The 15230-nt window shown below is 46.7% G+C and overlaps 1 protein-coding gene across 2 annotated transcripts in view; it reads left to right on the forward strand.

Annotated features, from left to right (window-relative positions):
• LOC309562040 (uncharacterized protein) overlaps window positions 1–15230 on the forward strand; it is a 172081-nt gene that overhangs the window by 106828 nt on the left and 50023 nt on the right. The gene's annotated exons all lie outside the window — the stretch shown is intronic.

Here is a 15230-nt window from a genome sequence, read left to right on the forward strand (position 1 = left end):
TCCCTCTCCAATAAAGTTAACCCCTTCCATCCCAGTGTCATTTTTACAGTAACAGTGCATATGTATAGCACTGATTACTGTAGTAATGTCACTGGTACCCCCAAAAGTGTCAAAAATGTCAGTCAAGGGTCTGATCTGTCCGCCGCAATGTCGCAGTACTGCAAAAAAAATCGCAGATCGCCGCCATTACTCGTTAAAAATAAAACAAAAAATTTTACAAAAATCTTTCCTGTAGTTAGTAAACGCAATAACTTTTGCGCAAACCAATCAAAATACGCTTTTTGCGATTATTTTTTTTTTACCAAACATATGTAGCAGAAAACAAATTGGCCAGAAATGTAAAAAAATTTAGATTTTTACATTTTTTTTGGGGGGAATTTCATATAAAAAAAATGTGAAAAATATTTTTATTTTTGCAAAATTGTCGCTCTTTTTTTGTTTATAGCGCATGATCAAAAAATCGCACAGGTGATCAAATACAACCCAAAGAAAGCTCTGTTTGTGGGGAAAAAAGGACGTCAATTTCATTTGGGTACAGCGTCGCACGACCGCGCAATTGTCCGTTAAAGTCACGCAGTGCCGAATCGCAAAATAGGCCCTGGTCAGGAAGGGGGTAAAATCTTCCGGGGCTTAAGTGGTTAATGACCAGGCCATATTTCGCGATTCAGTACTGCGTTACTTTAATGAAAAAATTGCGCGGTCGTGCGACGCTGTACCCAAATACAATTGACGTCCTTTTGTACCCACGAATAGAGCTTTCTTTTGGTGGTATTTGATCACCTCTTCGGTTTTTAGATTTTGTTCTATAAACAAAAAAAGAGCGACAATTCTGAATAAAAAAATAAAAAAAAACCACAATATGTTCTACTTTCTGCTATATAACATCCCCAATAAAAAAAATTAAAAATCAAGTTTTCTTTTATCAGTTTAGGCCAATTTGTATTCTGCTACATGTTTTTGGTAAAAAAAAAAAAAAAAAATCTCAAAAAGCGTATTTAAATTGGTTTGCGCAAAAGTTATATCGTTTAGAAACTACGGGATAGATTTTTGGACTTTTTATTTATTTATTTTTTATTAGTAATGGCGGCGATCAGCGATTTTTAGCAGGATTGCAACATTGCGGCGGACAGATCGGACCCCTAACTGACATTTTTTACACTTTTTGGGGGACCGGTGACATTACTACAGTAATCAGTGCTAAAAATATGCACTGTTACTGTACTAATGACACTGGCAGGGAAGGGGTTAACACTGAGGGTGATCAAAGGGGTTAATGTATGCCTAACTGTGCTTACTGACTGTGCGGGGGGGGATGGCTCTGTGACAGGCACAGAGAGATCGGGGTTGTAGCTTAGCTGAAACTCATTATCTCTCTCTGCCTGTGTGACAGAAGGACCCGCCTGCTTTGTTTGCATAAGCAGGCGGGTCTTCTGTCAGTTTCTCTGACGATTCAGGGAGACCGTTGGCGATTGCCGCCGCTCCTCCTGCAGCCCACCTCCTGCTGTGTCTAAACCCAGCGGGAGCGTGGCTCCAGCGGCGCGCATTCACAAAATCACGTAGATGTACGTGATTTTGCGCAGCCAAGCCGCCCTGCGTGGGGGGTGGTCGGTAAGTGGTTAATACAACACAGTATAACTATAAAAGAACTACTGCGCTTACTAAAAGATATTCTTAAACAAGCTGCTTGCACTACAATACAACAATATTGTTAAAACTAGTGATCGAACAATATCGGGTTTTCGTTGCCGATACCAATATTTTGACCAATGCATATCGGTATCGGTCGATATTGGCCGATATTTTCGTACATTTAAAAAAAAATATATATTTTTTTATTTTTAGCACTTGACAGGTACTGTTGTGGAGGGATCTGGGGGGTCTAAAAGACCCCAAACCCCTCCTCTGCACTTAACTTAGCATTGTCATTTTTTTTTAAACTGGCGTGAGTACCCAGAAGTGATGTCATGACATCACTTCTGGGTTTTACACGGAGACCCGATCAGAGCCAAATGCGGCTTTGATCGGGTCTCCCGGCAGTGCTGTATTTTGGCCTAGGCCGACAAGGCCCAGGCCTAGGGCGGCACTTTGCAGGGGGGCAGCAAAAAAGCTGCCCCCCCTCCACCTGATACTCTTTTGGCCAGTGGTTGCTAGAGCTGCCTCTCTCACCTCTCTCTCTCTCTCACCTCCCCCCCCTCCTCTCTGTCACTCACTCACCCCTCTCTCTCTCCCCTCCTCTCTCTCTCCCCCTCCTCTCTCTCAACCCCTCTTCTCTCTCTCTCATCCCCCTCTCTCTCATCCTCTCTCTCTGTCACCGCCCCCTCTCTCTCTCTCATCCTCTCTCTCCCTTTCATCCCCCCTCTCTCTCTCATCCCCCCGCTCTCTCTCTCTCATCCCCCCTCTCTCTCACCCCCCTTCTCTCTGTCTCTCACACCCCTCTCTCCACCCTCCCTCCCTTCCTCACGCACCCCCTCTCTCTCTCTCCCTCACCCACCCCCCCTCTCTCTCTCCCTCACCCACCCCCTCTCTCTCTCTCCCTCACCCACCCCCTCTCTCTCTCTCCCTCACCCACCCCCCCTCTCTCTCTCCCACCCCCTCTCGTGAGATGTCAGGGATTCATGCTGGCACTTGGAGCCCTTCAATTTTGGAGGGAGTCACATCCATTAAAAAGGAAGGAGTGGGGCAAATTTACATAGGAGGGGGAAAGGGGCGCCCAATTTTAGTCTTGCCTAGGGCAGCACAAAAACAAAATACACCACTGTCCCCCTCCCGCTCCTTGTAATGACAGCCGAGGGGCTTCTCAGCTGCATCGGTTGTCATTACAAGACAGCCGACCGTCGGCTATGGACGCCGGTACCGGGTTGATGCCTCTAGCTGCAGGCATTACTCCGGTACATGCACTTTCCAGAAATATCAGCAATATCGGTAATCGATATATCGGGAAAAGTACATATCGGCCCTCAATATATCGGCTTTGCCGATAATCGGTCGATCCCTAGTTAAAACCATAAAAACTATAAACAATGCCGCGCTAAAGGTAAAATGTGGGAAAAGTTAAGTTCAACATTTGTTACAGCACACAATGGTGTAATACAATTGCACTTACAAATCCGATACAAATATATAAACTGTGTAAGATAAAAATAGCAAAAGAGCATGTGTGCAAAAAGTCTTTCAATATAGACCAATGATACTTTCACTTTTCTCAGTGAAGAAATGCAATACTGCAAATACGTAGAGTCGCAAAGACTATATACAGTATATTAAAGTGCCCAAATCAAACATTAAGATCCATAGATGAAGAAAGAAGTTCTGTGATCCAAAACAGGAGAATGAAAAAGCACCGCCAGTGCTTCAATCACCAAATGAAGAGAAATTGGGAGCGCTTACCAGAAATAATGGACTCTACTGTCGATGACAGAGAGTCGCATCAGCATTTAGGTATAGAAGTCTTGTTGCAACGACCCTTGGGTGTATGGTCCGTCTTCTATTAACTCAGGTGCTCAAAGAAAGAAAGAAGCTCCACATAGTGTGATAATGTCCAGAAATAAACATTTAGCCCCGGTTCACACTGGGGCAACTTGTCTGGCGACTTAGCCGCCTGACAAGTCGCGCTCCATTCAGTGCAATAGAACCGTTGTAATCGGAGCAACTCAAGTTGCTCTGACTTAGAAAAAGGTTCCTGCACTACTTTGGAGGCGACTTGCATTGACTTGTATTAGAGAAGTCGTATGCAAGCCCCGCTGAAGTCGCGCTGCACAAGGCGGCTTCAGAGTTGGGCGACTTTGAAGCCGCCTCATTGTGAACCCAGGCTTATTGTAAAGTAAAAAAGTTACATTTTCCACATAACAAGCGTTGGATAAGATCACATGTGTCTCGGGAAGCGCAGTATTGAGAGAGAAGCTCATTCCAACCCCTCCGTACGTTTCGTCCACCGGGACTTCTTCTTGTGCTATTTTCATCTCATACAGTTTAAATACTTGTACCGGATTTTGCAATTTTATTACACATTATGTGTTATAACAAATGTTGAACTTCACTTTTCCCACATTTTACCTAGAGTGCCGGTTCACACTGCAGCGGCACGACTTCGGGGGCGACCTGTGAAGTCGCGTGCACCGCGACTTCGGCGCGACTTGCACGGACTTCATAAAATGAATGTCTATGCAAGTCGCTCCAGGTCGCCCCGAAGTAGTACAGGACCCTTTTTCTAAGTCGGAGCAACTTGTGTCGCTCCTATTAGAACGGTTCCTGTACCGAACAATGGGAGCGCGACGGACCGCGACTTGTCAGGCTGACAAGTCGCGGTCCAAGTCGGATCAGTGTGAACCGACACTTAGCGCGGCATTGTTTATAGTTTGGATGATTTTAATACAACACAGAACAAAAAAAGACCTTATGGACACCAGGAAGAATTTCACACGGAAGGAATTCCACTGGCAAAAACGCCGTGTCTGTATCCGATCAATTTAGTGGTGAATGTGGAATTCCCCTGTGTGGACCCCCAGGAGCTCGAGCTATGGGAGAAAGTGACTGATCAATGGGGAAGCACAATATGGGAACCATGAATAATGTCGGGACCCTTCTGGTAACTGTGGAACTCTAATCAATACTGCAAATGCCTTGAATATCACTGGATGTTCCTGACCATGTGATCGTCCCAATAGTAAGCTGGACTATGGTGTGTCCCCAATGGGAAAGTTCATCCTGATGGATATATCTTCCATATCAAAGATGGTGATGTCTTAAAATTTTAGATGTGGCATATGTGCTTAACATACGTCCCGCACCACCTGGGGTTCGAGCATCAAACTGGTGAATGTACACAGGTTTAGGGGTGGACTAGGCCAGGGGACAGGGGGGCAATTGCCCCCTGGGCTGCTCTGATGCCCCATAAAAAGGCTGCACCGATTCTGCCACAGACATGCCTAAAGGATTCCTGATAAGGAGAAGTAAAAAGTCCCTGCCGCTGACCTACTGAGTGCAGGATGAAGACATGGACAAAGCGCATCAAACTGGTGAATGTACACAAGTGCAGGGTAGGACTGGGCCAGGGGGCAGGGGGGCAATTGCCCCCTGGGCTGCTCTGATGCCCCATAAAAAGGCTGCACCGCTTCTGCCACAGACATGCCTAAAGGATTCCTGATGAAGAGAAGTAAAAAGTCCCCGCCACTGACCTACTGAGTGCGGGATGAAGACAAAGTGCAGGCCTCCCCCCAGCATGGATGGTGTAAACTGTGTCTGAGCAGAGGCCGGCTCCATACCCCACTGGAGACTCTTCTTCCCCAGCTCCCCCCAACCGCCCCCTGCTGGCCAGTTTGGAAACCCAGATTCAGACAGTATGCAGAGAGTGCCTGGAGCAGGGCTTCAGCTTGGAATGGGGGTCAGGAAGAGGATTGGGAGAGTGAGAGGGGGGCCAAGTCGCTGCACCACGGGCCTCTGGTTTGTACTTGTCCCCTGGGTCGAAAGTTGCCAGTCTGCCCCTGAACAGGTGTGAGTATTACTGCTAGGCAATGCTAGTGGACAGTGGCGGCTGGTGAAGTTTTAAGATGGTGGGGAGCAAGACCCCGCCCTTCCATTTTTACCCCTCCCATTTCTCAGAAGCCACATCCCTTGTAGACTCCACCCATTTTGTCCCCTGTATTTTGCTTGCGTGAACAAATTCTCCCAATATATCACATATTAAGGGGTCCATCAGTACTAGTATACCCCATAATAGGGAACAGGGGCACTATTATGGGATACACTGTGAGAGACACCCTATTATGGGATACACGGACTGAGAGTGGCACAAACCCCACAGTACAGACCCCCTAGCACAAACCCCTCAAGTACAAACCCCACAGTACAGGCCCCTAGCACAAACCACACAGTACAGACCTCTTAGCACAAACCCCACAGTACAGACCCCCTAGCACTAATCCCACAGTACAGACCCCCTAGCACTAATCCCACAGTACAGACCCCCTAGCACTAATCCCACAGTACAGACCCCCTAGCACAAAACCCTACAGTACAGGCCCCCTAGCACAAACCCCACAGTACAGGCCCCCTAGCACAAACCCCACAGTACAGGCCCCCTAGCACAAACCCCACAGTACAGACCCCCTAGCACGAATCCCACAGTACAGACCCCCTAGCACTAATCCCACAGTAAAGGCCCCCTAGCACAAACCCCACAGTACAGACCTCCTAGCACTAATCCCACAGTACAGGCCCCCTAGCACAAACCCCACAGTACATGCCCCCTTCAATGTAGTGACCAGTATATATGCCCCCTTTTAATGCAGTGACCGGTATACATGCCCCCTTTCAATGTAGTGACCAGCATACATGTCCCCAATGCAGTGACCAGCGTACAGGTCCCCAATGCAGTGACCAGTGTACATGTCCCCAATGCAGAGATGAGCGTGCCTCCAATGCAGTGACCAGCATACATGCCCCCAATGCAGTGACCAGCATACATGCCCCCAATGCAGTGACCAGCGTACATGCCCCCAATGCAGTGACCAGCGTACATGCCCCCAATGCAGTGACCAGCGTACATGCCCCCAATGCAGTGACCAGCATACATGTCCCCAATGCAGAGATCAGCGTCCGTTCTTCCAATGCAGTGACCAGCCTTCACGTCCCCAATGCAGTGACCAGCATACATGTCCCCAATGCAGAGATCAGTGTGCGTGCCTCCAATGCAGTGACCAGCATACATGTCCCCAATGCAGTGACCAGCGTACATGTCCCCAATGCAGAGATCAGCGTGTGTGCTTCCAATGCAGTGACCAGCATACATGTCCCCAATGCAGAGATCAGCGTGCGTGCTTCCAATGCAGTGACCAGCGTTCATGTCCCCAATGCAGTGACCAGCATACATGTCCCCAATGCAGAGATCAGTGTGCGTGCCTCCAATGCAGTGACCAGCGTACATGTCCCCAATGCAGTGACCAGCATACATGCCCCCAATGCAGAGATCAGTGTGCGTGCTTCCAATGCAGTGACCAGCGTTCATGTCCCCAATGCAGTGTCAAGTATACATGTCCCCAATGCAGAGATCAGCGTGCGTGCTTCCAATGCAGTGACCAGCGTTCATGTCCCCAATGCAGTGACCAGCATACATGTCCCCAATGCAGAGATCAGTGTGCGTGCCTCCAATGCAGTGACCAGTATACATGTCCCCAATGCAGTGACCAGCATACATGTCCCCAATGCAGAGATCAGTGTGCGTGCCTCCAATGCAGTGACCAGCATACATGTCCCCAATGCAGTGACCAGTGTACATGTCCCCAATGCAGAGATCAGTGTGCGTGCTTCCAATGCAGTGACCAGCGTTCATGTCCCCAATGCAGTGACCAGCGTACATGTCCCCAATGCAGAGATCAGCATGCGTGCTTCCAATGCAGTGACCAGCATACATGCCCCCAATGCAGAGATCAGTGTGCGTGCTTCCAATGCAGTGACCAGCGTACATGTCCCCAATGCAGTGACCAGCATACATGTCCCCAATGCAGAGATCAGCGTGCGTGCTTCCAATGCAGTGACCAGTATACATGCCCCCAATGCAGTGACCAGTATACATGCCCCCAATGCAGTGACCAGCATACATGCACCCAATGCAGTGACCAGTGTACATGTCCCCAATGCAGAGATCAGCGTGTATGCCTCCAATGCAGTGACCAGTTTACATGCGATGTCCCCAATGCAGAGATCAGCGTGCGTGCCCCCTTCAAAGCAGACACTTACCTCACTAGTCACGGACGGCCCCGGGCGGCAACAGGATGCGGTGCGGTGGTGACACGATCTTCTTCTTCCTCACTCGCGGCGGTGGCTCTCCTGTCTCCTATCTTCTCCGGCGGGCGGGAACTGAAGGTGAACGTGACGCCGGGGCGGTGCACCGCCCCCAGGCGTCACGTCACCAGGTCCAATGTCCTCCTGTGATTGGTCCAGGCTGGACTCTGGACCAATCACAGCCCGGACATCGTTAAAGTGGGGTGTGTTGGGGCGCATTGCTCTGCGCCCCGATGACCCCCAGGAAAGCACCAATCGGCGCATCTGCCGGGCGAGGGTGGGGGTCAAAAACCCCACCCCCCATACCCAGCACTAAGTCCGGCACCCCTAGTGGGCGAAAACTTGACTTTTTTTTATTTTTTTATTTATTAAATCTTTTTTTTTCTCTGCTTCGTTTGGGGGGGGGCGGCGCCCCTGCGCCCTCTATGGGCAGGCTGCCACTGCGTAGTGGAGATGATACCATGAGAGTGTGCCGACTTCCACAAAGTTCATGCAATATATAGTGCGGATATTCAAGGCATTTGCAGTAATGATTAGAGTTCCACAGTTACCAGAAGAGTCCCGGCATTACTCATGGTTCACATATTGTGCTTCCCCATTGATCAGTCACTTTCTCTCATAGCTCGAGCTCCCGGAGGTCCACACAGGGGAATTCCACATTTACCAAGAATTTGATAGCGTTTTTGCCAGTGGAAATCCTCCCGTGTGGTATTATTCCTGGTGTCCGGACGGTCTTTTTTGTTCTCTGTTGTATTAAGTCTTGTTTTTTCGTTATACGTGAGTTAGGTCGCACGTATTGATGTGCTTTTGGCATTTTCCCTGTCTGGGATATTTTTGATGTTTCTGCATTTTTTAACCACTTGCTGCATATATACTGCGGCAGGCTGGCTCGGCTGCACGAATCAATGTAGGGGTACGTCAGTTTGTGGGAATGATGCTGAGGGGGCAAGAGTGCGCCACCGGCGGCGCACTCCTACCCCCACTAGGCAGCGGGGATGCCGATCCACGGGACACCCGCGATCGCTCCCCGCTGAGAGAGAACAACAGTCTGCTGTTGTAAACACAGCTGACCGTTCTTCTCTCTGAAATGATCACAGAGCGCCTGTGATCCTTCTATATAGGAACACATGTCTCTATGATCATTTCACAAGCCCCTCCTCCATACAGTTAGAAAACACTCCCCTAGGCTCACACTTAACCCTTTGATCACCCCTAGGTTAACCCCTTCCCCGCCAATGTCATTATTACAGTGCATATTTTTAGAAGAAGCCCGCTGACAGCTGATGACTCGTCCATTGTGACGGACGCGGCAGCCAGCTTTCCAACCTTGCTCCTTAACCACTTCCCGACCACCCGCCGCAGATTTACTGCGGCAAGGTGGCTCTCCTGCGCAAACCGATGTAGATCTACGTCGGTCGCGCGCGGGAAGCTAGGGGGCGAGCGCACGCCTCCGCCACCACTTGGCAGCGGGAGAGCTGCTGCGGGTGTCAGGCTTCTCCGATTGCCGCCTGACACCCGCCATCTCTCCCCTTCTCCCTAGGATGATCATAGAGATCATGTGATCCTTCTATATAGGATCACATGTCTCTATGGTGATTTTACAAGCCACACCCCCCCAAAGTTAGAATCACTCCCCTAGGCTTACATTTAACCCATTGATCACCCATAGGTTTAACACCTTCCCTGCCAGTGTCATTATTACAGTAATAGTGCATATTTTTAGCACTGATTACTGTAGTAATGTCACTCCCAAAAGTGTCAAAAATGTCAGTTAGGGGTCCGATCTGTCGCAGTTCCGCAAAAAAAATCACAGATCGCTGCTGTTACTATTTAAAAAAAAAAAACTATAAAAATGACATCCCGTAGTTTGTAGACGTGATAACTTTTTGCGAAAACCAATCAAAATACGCTTATTGCGATTTTTTTTTTCCAAAAATATGTAACAGAAAACAAATTGGCCTAAAATGTTAAACATTTTTGATTTTCAAATTTTTTTTGGGAATGTTATAGAGCGAAATGTGAAAAATATTGTTTATTTTTTTTTTCAGAATTGTCACTCTTTTTTTTGTTTATAGCGCAAAAAATAAAAATCGCACAGGTGATCAAATACCACCAAAAGAAAGCTCTGTTTGGGGGAAAAAAAGGACATCAATTTCGTTAAGGTACAGCGTCGCACAACCGCGCAATTGTCCCTTAAAGTCACGCAGTGCCGAATCGCAAAATAGGGGCCTGGTCATTAAGGGGGAAAATCCTTCCGGTCTTAAAGTGGTTAAACAACCTATTGACTGTGCGCTTGGCGGGCAAACATCCCGCTGAGTGGACAGAAAATTTGGCTATTCGAACACCCAAACGGACAATGTTTGGGGCAAATTTTTGCTTGGCCTGAACCACTCACCCAGCCCTACTAATCAATGATTATGTGGTGTGGGGTGCGCTAAACAACAAATAAATAATGAATATATAACATATATCTATGTGTGAAGCCAATTAATAATGCAAATCAATTGGTGCATAAACATAAAAGTTCATAAGTGTCCATAAATATTTTGCAGGTGAGTAGAATTGTATTCTATCCGAATAATACGTGTATCCACCACCGAGTGAAATTCATCCTTACCAAACGGAAATAAATAAGGTGCAACTATATTTTCTTGTGCTGAAAAAATATCCAATCTCCTTGTGAACAAACACCACGTGTAAATCACCAAGAATTAGCCTCTTACCAGATGGTAATAGGTATGCACTTGTTCAGTGAAACCACCGCCTTGCTTCCTCTTTAAAATCCTGAAGTGGGATGTAGAACCGCTCTACCTTTCTTTCTCCACTAGATGGCAACAAGTACCAGCAAGAAACACAGCCTCATCCTTCTTTACAAGCTCACAAAACCACCGTGTATTAAAGGAAAAAAGAGGGCTAATAGTGTATTACCCTTGAGATTTATTCAAAAAACAGTTGATAATGCACTTACAATTAGATGTCTTGTATTCAGCATAAACATAGGCATACGAATTCCTGCTTTGTCAGATGTCAGATACTATATCCTGCCACATGGCCATATTTAGTCAATGATGTCATTGCTATCCCTGCCCCTTTTGTTTACATGGCCAGGAATTCCCGGCCAGCAAATGATTGAGGGCTGATGATGTCACTGACTGCTAAAGGACATGGCTGGTGCCGGCACCTGCTGCTTCCTTAACAAAAACTGACATTGGGAAAAGGAAGCTGTCATATATAGTGGCTGTGCAAAAAAAACCCTACTCTATATAATGTTTATCTCCTGCCCAATCAGATAAAAGCCTAAACCAGCAAAGGGCTATCTCAGATAGATAATCTGTCCTATTCTATAATTTGTGGCTTTGAGGGAAAGGAGAGATGGCTTACAAAATGGTGGCTGTTGACATAGGCATGCGCAGGGGGGTGTGCGAGGTGTGTCTGGGCAGCCCTAATCACTATATACAGTGCCAATTGCCAATATTGCCCAGGCTCCCCCCGTGTTGCGCTCCTCCACTGCAGTGCTGCTGGGGGTGTTTCAGGATGGAGAGTGGGGAAAGGGGCTAATCAATATATCATTTGCCAGCTCCTTCCTTCTTTAACCACTTCTAGACCAGAAGATTTTTCCCCCTTAACCACTTAAGCCCCGGAAGATTTTCCCCCCTTCATGACCAGGGGGTATTTTGCGATTCGGCACTGCGTGACTTTAACTGACAATTGCGCGGTCGTGCGACGCTGTACCTAAACAAATTTGACGTCCTTTTTTCCCCACAAACAGAGCTTTCTTTTGGTGGTATTTGATCACCTGTGCGATTTTTTGATCACGCGCTATAAACAAAAAAAGAGCGTCAATTTTGCAAAAATAACAATATTTTTCACATTTTTTTATATGAAATTCCCCCCCAAAAAAATGTAAAAATCAAAATATTTTAACATTTTTGGCCAATTTGTTTTATGCTACCTATGTTTGGTAAAAAAAAAATCGCAAAAAGCGTATTTTGATTTGCGCAAATTTTATTGCGTTTACTAACTAAGGGAAAGATTTTTGTAATTTTTGTTGTTTTTTTTTAAACGCGTAATGGCGGTGATCTGCGATTTTTTTTGCGGGACTGCGTCATTGCGGCGGACAGATCAGACCCCTAACTGACATTTTTGACACTTTTGGGGGTACCAGTGACATTACTGCAGTAATCAGTGCTATACATATGCACTGTTACTGTAAAAATGACACTGGCAGTGAAGGGGTTAACTTTCTTTGAGAGGGAGGGGTTAAGTGTGTCCCTAGGGGCGTGATTCTAACTGTGATTGGCTGTGGCTTGAGCTGTAAGAACAGTGATCAACAGTCCTACATAGTAGAACCGTGTGATCATTGTTTCTACACAGGGGAGAATGACAGGCGGCTTGTTTACATCAGCTGCCTGCCTTTCTCCCTCTCTACCGACGATCGCCGAGTGACCGGCGGACATCGGGTCCGCCAGTCACACGCGCGGGGGGGGGGGGGGGGGGGTCCGCGACCGAGCGGGAGCAGGAGTGCGCCTCCGGGGGTGCACGCTCGCTCCCTAGACCCTCACAGGCTGGCGACGTAGTACTACATCACTCTGCCTGTGAGGGGATGACCGCTGCAGTAAATAGTCGTGCAGCGGTCGGCAAGCGGTTAATGACCAAGCCATTTTTTGCGATTCGGCACTGCTTTATTTTAATGGACAATTGCGCGGTCGTGCGACGCTGTACCCAAATAAAATTGACGTCCTTTTTTCCCCCACAAGCAGAGCTTTCTTTTGGTGGTATTTGATCACCTGTGCAATTTTTTTTTTTTTGCGCTATAAACAAAAAAAGAGCGAAAATTCTGAAAAAAAAATCTAATTTTTTTTCATTATTTAGGCCAATTTGTATTCTGCTACATATTTTTGGTAAAAAAAAAAATCCCAATAAGTGTATATTGATTGGTTTGCATAAAAGTTCCCGCGTCTACAAACTCCGGGAAAGATTTATGTCATTTTTATTTTTAATTTTTTACTAGTAATGGCGGCGATCTGCGATTTTTTGTGGGACTGCGACATTGCGGCGGACAGATCGGACCCCTGACTGACATTTTTGACACTTTTGGGGGGACCAGTGACATTACTACAGTAATCAGTGCTATATATATGCACTGTCACTGTAATAATGACACTGGCAGGGAAGGGGTTAACACGAGGGGTGATCAAAGGGGTACATGTGAGCCTAGGGGAGTGTTTTCCAATTGTGTGGGGGATGGGCTTATGGAATTTACACAGGAGCTCTGTGAGGATTAGTGAAAGAACAATGGTCTGCTGTGTCTATAACAGCAGATCGCCATTCTCTATCCACGAGGAGCGATCCCGGATACCCGGCAGCAATCGCTGGTGAATAGGCTCGCGCGCGCCCCAACAATCGCTCCTACGAATTGCCATACAAGAACGGCGATTTGCGGGAACCTGCCTACCTGCTGCTGTAAAGCTACCTGCGGTGGCTGGTCGGCAAGTGGTTACATGGACACAGTGAACACATTCACTGTGTTCAGTCATAACTGAAACATAGTAAACTGTGTTTACTATGCTTCGGTTTGTAAATGAACAGGAAGCCACTCAGTACAGAGCACTTCCCATTCATTCCCATTTATTCACTGTCCAGTGCAGCTGAGGCTGCAGAGAAAGGGATGTGTGTTTGAACGTTTGGGTGCACACCCTAATGCAATAGGCTGCACACACCTATGGCTGTTGATCTGCTAAAGGGACTTTTAACCACTTGCCGACTGCCGCACGACTATTTACGTCAGCCCCTCACAGGCAAAGTGACGTAGGGGTACGTCACTAGCCTGTGAGCTTCTAGGGGGCAAGCGCGTGCCGCCGGAGGCACGCTCCCGCTCGCTCCCTAACATGTCCGCGTGTGTGACCGGTGGCTCCGATGTCCGCCGGCCACTGGCGATCTCCCGGTGGAGAGGGAGAAAGGCAGACGGCTAATGTAAAAACAACCGCCTGTCATTCTCCCTGGTGTAACTGCAGAGATCATACGATCCTGCTATGTAGGATCATATATCTCTGTAGTTACACAACCAACCACATCCCTGCACAGTTAGAAACACGCCCCTAGGGACACACTTAACCCCTCCTTCTCCAATAAAATTAACCCCTTCCCTGCCAGTGTCATTATTACAGTAACAGTGCATATGTATAGCACTGATTACTGCAGTAATGTCACTGGTACCCTCAAAAGTGTAAAAAATGTCAGTCAAGGGTCCGATCTGTCCACCGCAATGTTGCAGTCCCGCTAAAAAAATCGCAGATCGCCGCCATTACTCGTAAAAAAAAAAAAAAAACAATAAAAATGACAAAAATCTTTCCCTTAGTAAACGCAATAACTTTTGCGCAAACCAATCAAAATACGCTTATTGCGATTTTTTTTTTTACCAAACATAGGTAGCAGAAAACAAATTGGCCTAAAATGTTAAAAAATTTAGATTTTTACATTTTTTTGGGGGGGGGGATTTCATATAAAAAATGTGAAAAATATTGTTATTTTTGCAAAATTGTCGCTCTTTTTTTGTTTATAGCGCATGATCAAAAAATCACACAGGTGATCAAATACCACCAAAAGAAATCTCTGTGGGAAAAAAAAGACGTAAATTTCATTTGGGTGCAGCGTCGCACGACCGCGCAATTGTCAGTTAAAGTCACGCAGTGCCGAATCGCAAAATAGGGCCTGGTCAGGAAGGGGGTAAAATCTTCCGGGGCTTAAGTGGTTAAAAGAACTAAAAAGTAACGTGTGTGGGAGCTGTGTAAACTCTGCTTTGTTCTAATATTTTAAGGTAACAAGAACAGCGATCCTTCCTACAAAGAGGATGATGATAGTTATAATATGGATTCTACTGATATTGAGGATGAAAATACTGAGGATAATGAAAATGCTGAGGATAATGAAAATGATGATGAAAACAATGAGGAAGTTATTACTACTGCTGTTGGTCATTATGAAGTTGGAGACAATCAGGACTTTACTACTACTGCTGATGACAATGCTGTTGGAGACAATAAAGAAGTTATCACTACTGCTGCCGATGATGAAGACAATGAGGAATTTAGGTGAGAAGAAGATTATCTCACTTGCAATCCAAAGTTCCCATGGGGCTGTTAGACCAGTGAAGCTGAAAATGGGGTCGGAGGAGGTGGGGGTGGGGTGAGAGAGGCATTTATTAAATGATTTCACTGTACCACACATCTCCCATGCCCCCCATACTGAGCCTTTATATTACCCCAGCTGGCTATACTCTGTTAGCAACGGGATGGGGTTGGTTATCCTCCAGTAGTGCATGACTGGATTTTGCATGATCTGCATCAAGACAAGAATTTTTTTTTTTCCCCACAATATTTTATTGTAAAGTAAAATAGAGCAACACATAATAATAACTATGATCCAATACATCTCTCCATTACATAGAATAC

This window comes from Pelophylax lessonae, assembly GCF_965119305.1.
Source record: "Pelophylax lessonae genome assembly, chromosome: 1".
Taxonomy (NCBI): domain Eukaryota; kingdom Metazoa; phylum Chordata; class Amphibia; order Anura; family Ranidae; genus Pelophylax; species Pelophylax lessonae.